This window comes from Schistocerca piceifrons, chromosome 7 (genome assembly GCF_021461385.2).
Source record: "Schistocerca piceifrons isolate TAMUIC-IGC-003096 chromosome 7, iqSchPice1.1, whole genome shotgun sequence".
Lineage (NCBI taxonomy): Eukaryota > Metazoa > Arthropoda > Insecta > Orthoptera > Acrididae > Schistocerca > Schistocerca piceifrons.
Window position 1 is genome coordinate 95,570,962 of NC_060144.1, and position 18,171 is coordinate 95,589,132.

Here is an 18,171-nt window from a genome sequence, read left to right on the forward strand (position 1 = left end):
GAAGCCTTTTAGCTAGATAAGAGATCCCCAGACAGATGTGGTTCACCTCAAGGCGTTTGATGCCTTGGAGTGACATTTGGTTTAAACTTTCGGAATACAGCTTTCTGATTGGGTCATACTGTTACTATCGGGAGAGCCCGAGCTTTCCGCTGTGCTTACGTGCACGCCATCCGACAGGTCCTTTTCAGCATTGTACCGTGGAGTGGGAGACGTTTTTTGCCTTCCTCCACACTTAAGACCCCTATTGGTTCAACACAGAGAAAATATACGAGAACAGAAGGTTGTTTAACATCTTCCCTTGAGTTTTGCTGCTTGGCACTCGGAATCTTTTCAACATTGGCAAACGAGTTCCGGTTTTGACGAAAAACAGCACTTTCAGAGCAGCCAGTGGGAGAACACTTTGCTTTAGATCTTTGTAATGATTTCTCTTCAGTCTTTTGTAAAGCAAAGACTTCAGATTAGGAACGGAGAGATGATTGATAAGCCGAGCCCTGTTGCCGCTGGAAGGATGTCTGTACTTAAGCGGTGAGTACAAAGAGAGGACGCAAGTCATTTTCTGCAGCCACTGCTGTTCCTGGCTGCTTTACTCACGCTCCGCCAACATCATTCAGACACAAATTTATTCTGCTCCCTTCAGGAGCCGAGCAAGCTATTTTACAGTCGCGTATTCAGCTTGTTGCTCTCAATTGCATACTTACTACTTTTAACTAACAACTTACGCAGTCGCTGGTCGCTTCCATGAATTACGAACGTAACTGTGTTTTATCCTCCCCACTCACGTCTACCAAGGCTATACTTTAGCATTGTAATCTCTTATCTGCTTGTCAGTGGTTTTTGTAAATATCAGAGAGCAATTCTCATATTTATAGCTAATAAACCTATTATAGTGACTATTTGTTTCCATTCATAAGTCTAAGCTTCCTCCTCCCATTAATGTCTATCTGAGCGGTGTGGTACCCATTTGTTTCATGCTTAATTGGACCATACCTTTTAATATTCATTAAAATAAGGCTTTCTTTTTTGCGTGTCAGTATCCTTGTTTTAAATCAATTATAATGAACAAATGGGATGGTTCCTCAGTCTGTCGGTTACGAGAGTTTGGTCCTGTTCATCGTAGGAGTATGTTTCAACCACAGCCGACACCCCAACCAAGTGACTGGTTTTAAGACACTTACATAGCAATATAACCTTTTTTCATACCTACTGCCGGTGACAAAGATCTGGAAATGAAGCACTTAAGGTTTCTAATGACATTTTTTTCTGCTTCCATTGGAGCTAATACATATAAGAACTTTGTTTAAAGCCGTCCTAATGTATCTAACAGAATCCACTGCTGTTACTAAACCTAAACACTAAAAATATTAAGACTTCTGATGTACTACAATGAGCTACAAAAGGTTATCCGATTTGGAGATACTATGAATGTAAGGGAAGTGACGCGAAAGGTCACAGGTTTGTTTCACTGGCGCGGATAGAAATGTTAAAAAACCTAACCTGCATTACTCGTAGCAATGCGCCGCACATCAGTGAAGTACGTGCTCGAAAAACTCAAAGACTCATCTTGCAACAAAGAAACCACGAATGTTCGTCAGCCTACTACGTGTGTACCCAGTAGAGATCCTACAGGTGAGATTGTGGTAACAACAGCTCGCACAGAGGCGCAGAAGCATTCATTATTCCCACGCTCTATCCGTGAATGTAAAAGAGACTTCAGTGAACTGTCCCATAAAATGTATCCTATGCTATACATTTTGCAGTGATTCGTTGAGTGTAGATGAAAACCTAGATCCATCACTTACGTAGAAAATCAAAGAGTACGAAATATTGGTTCATGTAAAGTAATGGACCATTGTCACATACGAGAAAGAGGAGAAACTCATTTAAGGAAGACAAAATTTTACGTCGCCAAATAAATATTTTTCAGTAGATGTTCACATTTTTACATGAATATTCAACCTAATGTGCGTACTTTAAAATTATCTGTTCATTCTTGTCTTGCCTTCGAATACAGTACTGTGTATGTTTTAACTTCTCTAATAATATTAACTTCTTTACTTAATGATTTCTTATGTTTTTATTCAGAAAGTAAGGAGATTGCTTCACTCGTTAAATGTTTTGTATTTAATTAAAATGAATCTTGGTTTACTGTTGTTATTGTTGTCTTCAGTCCAAAGACTGGTTTTATGTAACAATACCCAGTAGAAGCCTCTTCGTTTCCGAATAACAGCTGCAACCTAAATCCATTTAAACGTTTTAACGTGCTTACCGTATTCATCTATTGGTCTCCTTCTACTGACTTTTCCCATTACACTTCCCACCAACATTACGTTGGTGATTCCTTGATGTCTCAGAATTCGTCCTATCAACCAATACATTCTTTCAGTCGAGTTGTGCCGTAAATTTCTTTTCCCCTCCAGTTCCGTTAAGTCCTCATTAGTTACGCCTCTACCCATTTAATCTTCATTATTCTTCTGTAGCACAAAATTTCAAAGGCTTCTATTCTCCTCTTTTTTAACTGCTAATCGGTCACGATTCACTTTCATTCGGCTGCACTCTAGAAAACTATCTTCAGAAAAGGCTGCCTAAGACTTAAATTTACATTAGATGTTAACAAATTTCTCTCCTTCAGAAACTCTTTCCTTGTCATTGCCAGTTTACATGTTATATCCGCTCCACTTCGGCCGTCATCAGTTATTTTACTGCCCAAACAGCCCAATGTATCTATAATTTTTAATGTCTCGTTTCCTAATCTGACTCCCTCAGCATCACCTCATTTAGTTCGGCTAAATTTCATTGCCCGTTTTTCGCTTTTTTAAAATGTTCCTCTTATGTCATCCGTCCAAGACTGTCCACTCCATTTAACTGCTCTTCCAAGTCCTTTCCTGACTCGGACAGAATTAAAACATCATCGCTAAATCCCAAAGTATTTATTATTTCTCCTTGAAGGTCAACTTTGGTGTCCTTTACTGCCTGCTAAGTCTACAGATAGAATAACATCAGAGATAAGCTACAACCCAGTCTCACTCCATTCTCAACCACTGCTTCCCTATCATGACCTTCGACTCTTATAACTGCCGTCTGGTTTTTGAAAATTTGTGTATAACTTATCGCTTCCTGTGTTTTATCCGTGCTGTCTTCAAAATTCCAGTCAGCACTGTCAAAAGCTTTCTTAAAGTGAACAAATGCTATAAACGTAGTTTTTCCTTTCCTTAACCTATGTTTTAAAAGATGTGGAACAGTCAGTGCTACCTCGCGTGTTCGTACCTTTCTCCTGAACCGAAACTGATTTCTGCGAGATCGGCTTCTACAATTTCTTCAGTTCGTCTGTAAATAATTCGTGTCCACTTTTTGATACCTTGACTTATTAAACTGTTAGATCAATAATATTCACACGTGTCAGCTCCAGCTTACTTTGGAATTGGTATTATTAAATTGTTTTTGAAGTCTGAGGTTCTTTCGACTTTCTCATACATCTTGCACACCTTTGAATAATTTTGTTTTGGATAGATTTCACAAGGACATCAATAGTTCTGAGGCAATGTCATCTGTTGTAGGGGCCTTGTTTCGAATTAGGTCTTTCACTACCCTGTCGAATTCTTCTCGCAGTACCAACGATAAACAAGTGAGCAACGACAATAACATGACACATTTGACTGAGTGTATTGTCAGAAGTGTCTGCTCAGATCTCATTTCGCCACATTTTTTGTAAGTGCATGTGAGGTGAAATACTGAGCGGAAATTTATGAAAAACTGGGTGAAACCAATGCGCTAAATAGTAGCTGATTGAGACACCAACCAGGGACACGAAACAGGACGGAAGATGTAAGTACAGAAACGTACACTACCTCTACCCTCGAAACAACTCTCCACAAATACGCGATAGTTTTCTTCATAGCTAGTTTGTAGATGACATGCTGTCAAAAAACGACGAAAACGACCACTAAAATCGATGTACAATGATACAGTTCAATTAGCGATGTAATTTTAAGGTGAGAGTCCAAACAAAACGAAGCTAATTGCAAATATTGTATTTCTTAGGCCTAAATTTAGCCCACAAAAGATGACCGGTATGCATAAGGCTGATTTCCAAAGGAACCTAGTTTTCATTGGTATTATAGTTCACTGCCCTGATCCGCAAATGTATTAATTTCTCACGAGGAAAATGGTATGAGTGGGTCTAGCATTGAATTAAGTGATTGAAAAATTACTTTCGTGAGCAACAGGGTTTCTGTTTCGGTTACAAACTTCATTTACTTTCTTAAAGCCAAGAATTTGGGAGAAACAAACTGAAACACAATAAATACAGTTACAGTGTAACTATGCGTCTTAAGAATCATACTAGAATACCGGTCACGTATTGACTTGGTTAGGCACACAGGATACTATCTGAAAAGGACATGTAACACTCACTCATACTCCACGCAGGTGAGTGCACACCATGTAACTAAGTATCAAGGGCAAGCTGAGCAAGCATCGAGTATGCCAGATAACGGGTGAGGCCCACGTTGAAGGTATTTTTACACTAGCGGAGCTCCAAGAGAAATAACAAAGCGGATGCTAAAAATGCATTGTGAAAAGCATGAGAGCTAACAGTTGTGTACCAGAGGGATAGCGTGGTAGTTGCCTCAGCAAGTGTGTATGGCACAGATAATAAAAAATGGCACACAAATAATCGAACAAGAGAAAAATCTCTGTTACTCTCAAAATTTCACCCCTATCTTTCCGGTGGTTTAATTCAGATTGGGTGGCTCGAGTGAAGCCCACACTAAACACCTACGATCATGGTTCAAATGGTTCGCATGGCTCTGAGCACTATGGGACTTAACATCTGAGGTCATCAATCCCCTAGAACTTAGAACTACTTAAACCTAACTAACCTAAGGACATCACACACATCCATGCCCGAGGCAGGATTCGAACCTGCGACCGTAGCAGTCTCGCGGTTCCGGACTGAGAACCGCTTGGCCACCGCGGCCGGCGCCTACGGTCATGATCAAGAATCTCACTCAGTACAGAAAATAAAAATAGACACTGCTTAATACTGCACACGAAATTTAATTACTCGTTATACTCAGAATGTAATAGCCAACATACTATAGATTGTTAGCAGTGAAATCAAGAGCACGTGGGTATTGGCGAACTGAGATGGATTTACTACCCACAAAAATCATCACTGATATTCATTTAAACCGACTCAAAAACATACGCGGAATTCAATGTGAAACAGGATGGAAAACGCTATTGATTGGTAGTGATGAAACTGAAATCACATGGGGTGCTGGCAGGCAAAAGTGCTTTCGCTACCCACAAAGAAACCATCTTAGAAATTTATTTAAACCAAGTCGAAAACATACATGAACCACCTATGACTGAATAATCCCTGGAGCTGACGGCTTGCACGTACATCGATGACTCATGGTTCGCACAAATGGTCAGCAGCTACTTCCACAGAACTCACAGGAGTATAATCAAAATTAAGGGAAATCGAAACACTTCTCTAACGTAGATAACACGGAAGAACACGTATTAGTTGATTCTGCAATAAGGTATCTCTTTGTAAATACATAAAACTGCAACCAGTCACTTTTTTGAATAGTTATGTATTACTCCATGAACCGGTTTTTAAACCTTTTCAGGTTCATCTCCAGATGGTTTTCTGGAAGTTACATCACTATTTCTAGCGTAATGTGGGCTCTGTGACAAAGATGGAATATACTTAAATGTATCGCCATGAGCATTGTTTATCTGTCGATATGGATACAAAATTTTCCAGACACCCAAAAGACACCCTGTAAGTAGGCTGTTTAGGTTCTTATATTGGTAACGCCTGTAAGTAGGCTGTTTAGGTTCTTATATTGGTAACGCCGCCGCCACATAGCGCTCTCTGTATGAAAATCACTGGCTGTGCTGTGTGCAGTCTGTGGCTAGTTTGCATTGTTGTCTGCCATTGTAGTGTTGGGCAGCGGCAGCTGGATGTTAACAGCGCGTAGCGTTGCGCAGTTGGAGGTGAGCCGCCAGCAGTGGTGGATGTGGGGAGAGAGATGGCGGAGTTTTGTAATTTGTCATGAACTGCTATATATATTATGACTATTAAGGTAAATACATTGTTTGTTCTCTATTAAAATCTTTCATTTGCTAACTATGCCTATCAGTAGTTAGTGCCTTCCGTAGTTTGAATCTTTTATTTAGCTGGCAGTAGTGGCGCTCGCTGTATTGCAGTAGTTCCAGTAACGAAGATTTTTGTGAGGTAAGTGATTTGTGAAACGTATAGGTTAATTTTAGTCAGGGCCATTCTTTTGTAGAGATTTTTGAAAGTCAGATTGCGTTGCGCTAAAAAATATTGTGTGTCAGTTTCAGCACAGTCTTGTATAATTTTTATAAGGGGACGTTTCATATGTCGACCCTTAGCCGAGGATACCTCACTGGAATCTTCTGATTTTTTCTTGTAGTTTGTGTAATTAGTGTAGCTTTTGTTTATTGCTAGCGCGTAATTGTAGAGAGAATCTCCTTTGTAGTTGCAGTCTTTCATTGTTGTTGTGGCATGCATGTTAATTTGCACCAAGTATTTCGCAGCTGCGCTTGCAATTAACTAGATATTATTTTCAGTGCTATGTTAATGTGTTCTCTTATTTTTGCTCTTCAAATTGTGTTTTTCTGTGTTATCGTGTGAAATATTGTGACAATAATGGCGTGTGAAAAACGTAACACTAGGCTCCAAAGTAAACTGAGAAATAATAGTGACGACGAGCGTAGCTTGCCAGCACCACTGTGTAATGAATTAACAGACGTTCAAAGTAGTAATTTGGTAACTGTGCATAGGGAAATGGAGCGGGCTGCAAACAATGGCGTAGACAGTGAAACAGGTAGTGAACAGGGAAGCATTGTCGATCGATCGCTCGGCAACAGCTCGCCTCAGGAATCCGAAACGACAGGACACAATTTTGCAAATACTGTAGATTCAGGTTTTGCGTCCTCACCGTTTTCTCAAATGAGTCAAGACACATTTTCCGCTTGTCAAAATGTGAATGTTGCCGGTGCAAATTCACTGCCGAAAAGCACTGAGGAACATGTTTCAGACACCAGTGCATTATTATTACAATTAATGCAACAAATGGGACAAAAGCTTGAAAAGGTAGACACAATGGAACAAAATCAGAGACAAACACAGCAACAGTTAGACACAATGGAACAAAATCAGAGACAAACACAGCAAAAGCTTCAAAAGTTAGACACAGTGGAACAAAATCTTAAAAAGTTGGACTCATTGGAACAAACTCTTGAACAAACACGTGAAGATTTAACTACTGAGTTACATAACGTTGAATCAAAATGTCAAAAAGTCTGTAATGACGTAAAAACTCAAATTTGTGAGCATTTTCAACCTATTTTTTCGCGGCATGAAAATGCATTACAGAATCACGAAGCAGCAATAAAAGAACTGCAAACTATTGTTTATGAAAATCATGATACCTTGCAAGCTAAATTTGACTCAGTTGCATCTACCGATTCGGTTATGCAACTTGCAAAAACTCAGGAAACCTTAAAGGACACAGTAGATTCTCTGAAACTTGGTTCAGAAAAACACACTGAGGAAATAAGTACACTATCGAAGAAAGTAGCCGAACTTTCGGATCAGTTCACTAATTTATCTACGAAGGTAGATGATAATCTGAATGACACAAAACCGGTAGTCTTTAATGACACAGAAGAGTGCGAACAAATTAGGAAATTCAATCAAAATCAAATCAATATACAGCACAAAAGAGAAATCCGGGAAGTACAAGATCAGCTGACACAGGTAATACAAAAATTACAAATTTCAGAGGACACTCGCGCTCCAACACGGGAAGAGGGACTTAGAAATACGGAAAAGACGCAAAATAATAACACAGGGCATTTCGGAAGTTATGAAAGAAACTGGCAATGTGCACCGAATTTTGAGATGGAACCGCCGACACGACCTAACAATGACCGATATGCGACTCGCCGACACGATGATTTTGACTATAAGCTGTTCATTACTACACGTAAATTCAAAACATTTAAGAATTCTGGCAACGACATTCATCCACAAGCATGGCTCCGTCAACTCTCTCATTGTTTTCCTCCCAACTGGTCATTGGAGCACAGGTTAGAATTTATGTGTGGCTACTTGGAGAATGAACCAGCTGTAAGAATGCGATCGGTCATTCACGATTGTCACAGTGAAGGAGATTTTTATCATGCCTTCCTCTCAGCATATTGATCTCAAGCTACACAAGACCGAGTAAAACATAGCATCATAATGATGAAACATTTCGAACAATCTGAATTTTCCAGTCTTGTGACATATTCTGAAGACATGTTGCATAAGAATCAGTATCTTTCAAACCCATACAGCCCCTCAGAACTCATCCGCATTTGCTTACTCAAATTGCCTGAACATTTACGACATATTATTTTAGCAGGACGTTGCAAAGACGACATTGAAGCTTTTCAGGGACTGTTACAAGAACTGGAAATTGACACTGACAATCGCGGAACGCGCAAACAGGAGCACAACAATTACAGGTCACATCCGTCACAATTCCGTGACGACAGAAACAATAACTGGACACGACAAGTCTATTCTTACAACGCAAATCGTGACCAAAACAGACACCACCCATATGACAACCACTGGCAGAGTAATAACAGTTACAGAGAAAGATCGCATTTCCGTAGTAATGAATATGACAGAGACAATCACAGAAACAGACAATATGGGAACCAAAACAATTATTACTACGGGAGACAGAATAACTTTAGACGCAACGGTCCAACGCGCAGTTACGATTCAGGGAGAAATTCTCCACCATGTGACTGACAAGAAAGAAACTATGGAATCTACCGACATGACGACAGACGATATGATCGTAACGACAGACCTGAATTGCATCAGAACTGGCGGGATTCAAACAGAGCTGGGCCCTCTCGGCAAGGCGAATTTGTAGAAGTTAGGTCTCCTAATCCCAGTAACGACGCGCGCCAACAAAGAAACAAACAATATATTTACCTTAATTGTCATAATATATATAGCAGTTCATGACAAATTACAAAACTCCGCCATCTCTCTCCCCACATCCACCACTGCTGGCGGCTCACCTCCAACTGCGCAACACTACGCGCTGTTAACATCCAGCTGCCGCTGCCCAACACTACAATGGCAGACAACAATGCAAACTAGCCACAGACTGCACACAGCACAGCCAGTGATTTTCATACAGAGAGCGCTATGTGGCGGCGGCGTTACCAATATAAGAACCTAAACAGCCTACTTACAACCCTAACAGAGCGACTGCTCACTTATCACTCCGGAGCTAGAATGCCTATCATAACGGACGCCGAGAAAACGGCTCCGTGTTCAAACAGGTCGAGAGAGAGGGGAGGGGAGTGGGGGAGGGAGACCTGGTAGTATCTTTGACTCATTCTCTAGTCTTTGCTCTTCACTAAACTTGCAATGACACTGGGCTCGCATTCGGGAGAATGATGGTTCAAACCCGCGTCCGGCCATCCTGATTTAGGTTTTCCGTGATTTCCTTAAATCGCCTCAGGCAAATGCCAAGATGTTCCTTTGAAAGGGCACGGCCGACTTCCCTAATCCGATGGGACCGTTGACCTCGCTGTATGGTCTCCTTGCCCCAAATCAACCAACCAATCAAACAAACTTTCCATGAAATTAGGTTGGCAATGGTTCTGGCCTTCTCATGCACCTGTGGTTACCGCGCACAAACATTCAAACTTACGATCCACTCACAATCATTCATATAGGAACACAGAAGAGAGATACAAGGATCAGCATGGATGTGGAGCAACAACTGTTCCCATTCCTTCTCCACTGCCTGCTGGTTCACCGAACAGTTAAATGCACAACAAGAAAGTCGCATAGAATGTATGTAAATAGGATCAGATGAGATGAAGAATGAAGTGGTACATATGATACCGTTTCAGTACCGAAAATAGTGTGCTTCGTTCCAAGTCCTGGATGGTAGATATAAGTTTCCAACAAAAAAAAGTTATTTTTTTGACTGTAGGCTTCTGCAGCTGTTGTGCGCTTCAGTAAGATACTGGAAGGTGTGCGGGCATGTGATGATGTGTAAAGCAACCTTTCGGCCGTTACTGCACGTGGACTTCATACGAGTTGCGCACTCCCATTCCCGTACAACTATAGCATTGTGCATAATTAACGTCACTATACTGATGAAAATCGCTTGTGATAGTGTTCGCTCCGTTGGTTTATATCACAACGGAACACTGTTGTGAACCCAGATGAATTTTTAATGGAAACTTTAGTAAATGACAATTAATTGAAACCCTCAGCTGCCGACAGGTGTTTTTGATGTACGTCGATGGGGACAGCTGAAAATATGTGTCCCGACCAGGACTCGAACACGGGATCTCCTGCTTACATTGCAGACGCTCTATCCATCTAAGCCACCGAGGACACAAATGAGTAGCGCGACTGAGGGACTTATCCTTTGCATGCCTCCCGTGAGACACACATTCCCGACTGTCCACAATCTACATATGTAATGTTCCTAATTATTGGAACGAGTCCAGTGCAGCCTTCAACTATTAATTTCTATTTTATTTTCATCAAATTGTACAATAGTACGACAATTTGCTAAAATCTAACATTTGCAGGTAGCACTGAATCATTAAAATATATGTAAGCATTCTGGACCCAGGTTAAAAGTTATTATCTACAACACTTCTAATCAAGAAGGGATACAGAAAAAGCTGCGATAATTATAACCGAATCAGTGTTGATTGCTCAATTGGAAGGCTGTAAGACTGCGTTATAAACACTAAAACAGACAGTGATTACCAAGTCGTAAAGATCAAATTACCTTTAGAGCTGGCAAGTCTTGAATTGATGACATGTTTTGCTTAAGAAGCTAGACAGAATACTAGCTTGTTAGGAATATGAATATCCGTCTTACGAAAGGGACTTAATGGCAGGCTTCTTATAATGTACTAAGGAGACAAATAGCGGAGGTATGTAACGAGTCCAGAATCAGTATCTAGGCGCTTCAGTCAGGAACCGCGCGACCGCTACGGTCGCAGGTTCGAATCCTGCCTCGGGCATGGATGTGTTTGATGTTCTTAGGATAGTTAGGTTTAAGTAGTTCTAAGTTCTAGGGGACTGATGACCTCAGATGTTAAGTCTCATAGTGCTCAGAGCCATTTGAACCATTTGAACCAGAATCAGTGACTTTTGTGTAAAATCCGTAAAAGGTTTGGTTGGTTCTGAGCACTATGGGACTTAACTTCTGAGGTCATCAGACCCCTAGAACTTAGAACTACTTAAGCCTAACCAACCTAAGGACATCACACACATCCATGCCCGAGGCAGGATTCGAACCTGCGACAGTAGCGGTCACGCGGTTCCAGACTGTAGCGCCTAGAACAGCTCGGCCACAATGGCCGGCCGTAAAAGATTTCTATGCTGACTATAGACAGCTGGAGGTTGACCTCTACAAGTGGCAGCATGGCGTGGAGTGCAATGATAACGCCTGCAGTAGGCGCTAGTAAGACTTTGTTAACAAAATACATATTTATTATTCATAGATGCACATATGTCTTTTTTCACTGCTGACAGTAACTCAAATGGCCCTGAGCACTATGCGACTCAACATCTGAGGTCATCAGTCGCCTAGGACTTAGAACTACTTAAACCTAACTAACCTAAGGACATCACACACATCCATGCCCAAGGCAGGATTCGAACCTGCGACCGAGGAGGTCTCGCAGTTCCAGACTGAAACGCCTAGAACCGCTCGGCCACACCTGCCGGCTGACAGTAACTGGGTGAGCAGAAAGGTGCTGGCCACGTCAATATACACTGACAACCGTGTGTGTAGCAGGCTCGGCAGCCGCTTTGATGGAGCTGCATCCGCAGCGGGCAGCTACGTCACAGGAGGGTGGTGATCGGATACACTGCGGATGTTGCGTGCGTGTTCCGGTGGCCAGCAACACAGCTAGCAGGTTACCAGGACGAGGTCATTGACTTCGTAGATGACGCCCCAGAAAGGCGCCCAGCAGCTCCACAAGAGGTAGCCGTATTCTTGAAGAATTACGCCAAGGACTGTTAGCAAGAGAATATACGAGGACGCCGGGGTCTGCTCGTAGATGCAGGACGGCAGACTGTAGCTACTGAACCCCACCGGGATGATAAATAAAATGTCGTGTGATGAGGGCTTCCCGTCGGGTAGACCGTTCGCCTGGTGCAAGTCTTTCGATTTGACGCCACTTCGCCGACTTGTACGTCGATGGGGATGAAATGACGATGGTGATTAGGACAACACAACACCCAGTCCCTGAGCGGAAAAAATCTCCGACCCAGCCGGGAATCGAAGCCGGGCCCTTTGGATTGACATTCTGTCGCGCTGACCACTTTTTTTATACTGTTTTTCTTTTTTTTTAAAGCTTCATTTTGTTCGTTATAGCTCGTTACATCTGCTCGGGGCGGACGTCGCAAGACACCCGTTTCAGTTCGTCGTTGATCCATTACCTCAGTTTTTTTTATTACAGAAGGCAGCTAACCCTCTGACCGAACACGCTGAGCTACCGTGTCGGCTACCACTCAGCTACCGGGGGCGGACAGCGGGATGATGGTAGCTGGTATGAGATTTTCACTCTGCAGCGGAGTGTGCGCTGATATGAAACTTCCTGGCAGATTAAAACTGTGTGCCGCACCGGTCGTGGTTGGGTAGGTCAGTTGGTAGAGTACTTGCCCGCGTAAGGCAAAGGTCCCGAGTTTGAGTCTCGGTCCGGCACACAGTTTTAATCTGCCAGGAAGTTTCATATCAGCGCACACTCCGCTGCAGAGTGAAAATCTCATTCTGGAAATATTCCCCAGGCTGCGGCTAAGCAATGTCTCCTCAATATCCTTTCTTTCAGGAATGCTGGTTCTGCAAGGTTCGCAGGAGAGCTTCTGTAAAGTTTGGAAGGTAGGAGACGAGGTACTGGCAGAAGTAAAGCTGTGAGGACGGGGCGTGAGTCGTGCTTGGGTAGCTCAGTTGGTAGAGCACTTGCCCGTGCAAGGCAAAGGTCCCGAGTTCGAGTCTCGGTCCAGCACACAGTTTTAATCTGCCAGGAAGTTTCATGGTAGCTGGTAACTCATTAGGTACCATCAGGTAGGCCTAAAGGGAGCCTGATGGTACGAGGCATCTAAGTCTTATCATCAGGATAAGCATGCGACATCACAGGTAACACATACATAAATATTTTTAACCAAATAACATTTATCCAACAAACACACCATCCCTGTGTCCCAAACGTAAAAAACATGTAAACATACAGCACCTACGGATTCGAAATGTCAGATAGCTGTCAAACAATAATCATGAAAAATTTCTTATTAGAAAATTACTTGATTATAATAATACAGGATGATTCAAAAAGAATACCACAACTTTAAAAATGTGTATTTAATGAAAGAAACATAATATAACCTTCTGTTATACATCATTACAAAGAGTATTTAAAAAGGTTTTTTTCACTCAAAAACAAGTTCAGAGATGTTTCTATATGGCCCCCTCCAGACACTCGAGCAATATCAACCCGATACTCCAACTCGTTCCACACTCTCTGTAGCATATCAGGCGTAACAGTTTGGATAGCTGCTGTTATTTCTCGTTTCAAATCATCAATGGTGGCTGGGAGAGGTGGCCGAAACACCATATCCTTAACATACCCCCATAAGAAAAAATCGCAGGGGGTAAGATCAGGGCTTCTTGGAGGCCAGTGATGAAGTGCTCTGTCACGGGCTGCCTGGCGGCCGATCCATCGCCTCGGGTAGTTGACGTTCAGGTAGTTACGGACAGATAAGTGCCAATGTGGTGGCGCTCCATCCTGCTGAAATATGAATTGTTGTGCTTCTTGTTCGAGATGAGGGAACAGCCAATTCTCTAACATCTCCAGAGACTGTAGTCCAGTTATGGCAGCACCTTCGAAGAAAAAGGGACCAAAAACTTTATTGGCTGAAATGGCACAGAAAATGTTCACCTTAGGCGAGTCACGTTCATACTGAGTTGTTTCCCGCGGATTCTCAGTGCCCCATATACAGACATTGTGACGGTTGACTTTCCCGTTAGTGTGGAAAGTTGCTTCATCACTAAACACAATCTTTGAAACGAAAGATTCATCTGTTTCCATTTGAGCAAGGATAAAATCACAGAAATCGATTCTTTTAATCTTATCAGCTGCAGACAGTGCTTGAACCAATTTCAGACGATAAGGTTTCATAACTAACCTTTTTCGTAGGACTCTCCATACAGTTGATTGTGGAATTTGCAGCTCTCTGCTAGCTCTGCGAGTCGATTTTCCTGGGCTGCGAACAAATGCTTGCTGGATGCGTGCTACATTTTCATCACTCGTTCTCGGCCGTCCAGAACTTTTCCCTTTGCACAAACACCCATTCTCTGTAAACTGTTTATACCAACGTTTAATACACCACCTATCAGGAGGTTTAACACCATACTTCGTTCGAAATGCACGCTGAACAACTGTCGTCGATTCACTTCTGCCGTACTCAATAACACAAAAAGCTTTCTGTTGAGCGGTCGCCATCTTAGCATCAACTGACGCTGACGCCTAGTCAACAACGCCTCAAGCGAACAAATGTACAACTAAATGAAACTTTATAGCTCCCTTAATTCGCCGACAGATAGTGCTTAGCTCTGCCTTTTGTCGTTGCAGAGTTTTAAATTCCTAAAGTTGTGGTATTCTTTTTGAATCACCCTGTATTATTTCGCAACAGACAGCTCACAATTGGCCCGTGGATGCCATATAATCGTGAACTTCATGCAGACGTAAGCAAAAAAGTAATTTATAGAAATAGCGTTATTGGTCATAAGTAAGACGTAAATAAGAATCGCTATTCACAATACCCACATGTGCGCTTAAAAACGGCATTGTAAACCGAAACGGGCAAAGTTGGTCTGCAGAAAACTCTAAATACACTGCTGCCCATTACAATTGCTACACCAAGAAGAAATGCAGATGATAAACGGGTATTAATTGGACAAATATATTATATTAGAACTGACATGTGATTACGTTTCCACGCAATTTGCGTGCACAGATCCTGAGAAATCAGTACCCAGAACAACCACCTCTGGCCGTAATAACGGCCTTGATACGCCTTGGCATTGAGTCAAACAGAGCTTGGATGGCGTGTACAGGTACAGCTGCTCATGCAGCTTCAACACGATATCACATTTCGTCAAGAGTAGTGGCTGGCGTATTGTGACGAGCCAGTTACTCGGCCACTATTGACCAGACGTTTTCATTTGGTGAGAGATCTGGAGAATGTGCTGGCCAGGGCAGCAGTCGAAGACTTTCTGTATCCAGAAAGGCCCTTACAGGACCTGCAACATGCGGTCGTGCATTATCCTGCTGAAATGTAGGGTTCCGCAAGGATCGAATGGAGGGTAGAACCACGGGTCGTAACACATCTGAAATGTAACGTCCACTGTTCAAACTGCCGTCAATGCGAACAAGAGGTGACCGAGACGTGTAACCAATGACACCCGACACCATCACGCCGGGTGATACGCCAGTATGGCGATGACGAATATACGTTTCCAATGTGCGTTCACCGCGATGTCACCAAACACAGATGTGACCATCATGATGCTGTAAACAGAACCTGGATTCATCCGAAAAAATGACGTTTTACTATACGTACACCCAGGTTCGTCGTTGAGTACACCATCGCAGGCGCTCCTGTCTGTGATGGAGCGTCTAGGGTAACCGCAGCCATGTTCTCCGAGCTGATAGTCCATGCTGCTGCAAACGTCGTCGAACTGTTCGTGCAGATGGTTGTTGTCTTGGAAACGTCCCCATCTGTTGACTCAGGCATCGAGACGTGGCTGCACGATCCGTTACAGCCATGCGGATAAGATGCCTGTCATCTCGACTGCTAGTGACACGAGGCCGTTGGGATCCAGCACGGCGTTCCGTATTACCCTCCTGAACCCACCGATTCCATATTCTGCTAACAGTCATTCGATCTCGACCAACGCGAGCAGCAATGTCGCGATACGATAAACCGTAATCGCGATAGGCTACAATCCGACCTTTATCACAGTTGGAAACGTGATGGTACGCATTTCTTCTCCTTACACGAGGCATCAAAACAACGTTTCACCAGGCAACGCCGGTCATCTGCTGTTTGTGTTTGCGAAATTGGTTGGAAACTTTCGTCATGTCAGCACTTTGTAGATGTTGCCACCGGCGCCAACCTTGTGTGAATGCTCTGAAATGCATCTTCTTCCTCTCGGTTAAATTTCGCTTCTGTATCACGTCGTCTTCGTGGTGTAGCAATTTTAATGGCCATTAGGGTACAAGCGAATTAAGACTGCATTGCAGAAACTGGTATTCAAATGGCTCTGAGCACTATGGACTTAACTGCTGAGGTCATCAGTCCCCTAGAACTTAGAACTACTTAAACCTAACTAACCTAAGGACATCACACACATAGAAAAAAGTGGAAACAGTGCGGGAATTGCCGCCCTGTGATGACTAGCGCTTTACCTCACACTTATAGTGGGGATTTGGTGACACTCACTTCTAGCAGAGACCTGGTGACATTCACTTTCGGTAGATACGTAACAAAGCTTACTTTTGACGCAGGCTTGGTGGTGTTCGCTTCTAACAGAAATTTGGTGAACTGCAGATAGGATGAACAGGCGAACGGATATGCCTTCTTTGGAACTCGTTTCTGCCCGCAAAGGTTAAGCTCAACCTATATTTCAGCTTCAGTTGCGAGGCGCATAATATGTGGCTACTAGCAACGTATTAAACGTGCCGAACTTTGTGCGTAATAGTGTTCACTGCTAAAGCCATTAATAACTTTGACTTAATAAACATAAACGTGTCTAATTGCATGTTTTATTAGAATGTTCACACCCCTAATGGGTACCCAGTCATAATTATATGAATATTATGTACTTTTACTATTTTTACCCATCTTCGTCCCGCTCAGTATAGACCGTTGCATACAGGGACTAGCTCAGGTATAAGTGTCTGTGCTCAGGCAGCTAACCTCATCACCATAGCTGCGACGGTTTATGGGGGGTCCCGTTCTATACTGCTCCTAGGTTCTTGCCGGAGCAGTCTAGGTCCAATGACTAGTTGCCTATTATGGAGTCAAACATAAGCAAGTCTTTTCATCTATTTAAAAATAGTGGATGTGTCTATGTGAGCAGCTCAGAAATAAACGTAAACAAATTTAGACTCGAGTGATTATTCACAAGCTAAATGTGGCTAGTATGGGGAGCTTGTTAACAATATCGAGTAAGTCAAAAATGAGTATTTTGAAATGCAGACGAAACGGAGTGAAAGTAACCCAAGAATTAAACAGGAATTACGAGAGCTGTAAAGATCACCAGGGGAGAGCATTCAAGAATTTAAACAGTTTGAGAAAGAACCTAATCCTGCGGCAGTGTAGCACTATCGGCCAACGCAGTGAAAATGACTATGTAAATTCGGAAGTTCAGAAAGTAAATGGTGTTATAAATTCAGCCCAGAGCACATAACATGTGTTGTGGAGTGATGGGACGTAAGTACCCAAAAAATCGGAACTGAAATAGAAAACAAGAACGTTGAGAATTTTATGGTCGTCATATGCCAACAATTCGCACGCAAGTCTCAAGTGGTTCAGAGGTGAACACACGTCGAAGTCAGGGTGTAAACGACGATGAAAATTATTGTCAAAGTCGATTATAATTTGAAAATAACGACAGGACCTCGGGAGCCAATTATTAGACGTGCGAAAACCAATAGACTAAATAGCATAAACCGCTTTCCAAAATGTGGAAGGTACGAAAAAAATCCATGTAAACAAGATGTGTAGATCACAACAAAGAGGAGAAAATGAAAATTCACCGTATTATAAGATACGAACTGTGATTGAGATAATTACAACCATTTCAACTATTAGTCAAGGTACAAGTCTGTGACAATTGCATCCATTTTATCCATCGGACAATGTACACCTAGAAATACCCATGAAATAGTTTCGAAACTCATTTCGGAAATTTTGGAACGAAAGAATGGAAGACGACTTTTTTATCAGAAGTTTTAAAGAACTGGCGTTACTGGATTCAAAATTGCATGAATTCATCATATTAAAAAAAAAAAATG

The 18,171-nt window shown here is 42.3% G+C and overlaps 1 non-coding gene across 1 annotated transcript; it reads left to right on the forward strand.

Moving 5' to 3' along the window:
* Positions 1–13,024: 13,024 nt before the first annotated feature.
* Positions 13,025–13,099, forward strand: Trnaa-ugc. The gene has a single exon. It is a non-coding gene; the product is annotated as a tRNA-Ala (tRNA).
* Positions 13,100–18,171: the final 5,072 nt, after the last annotated feature.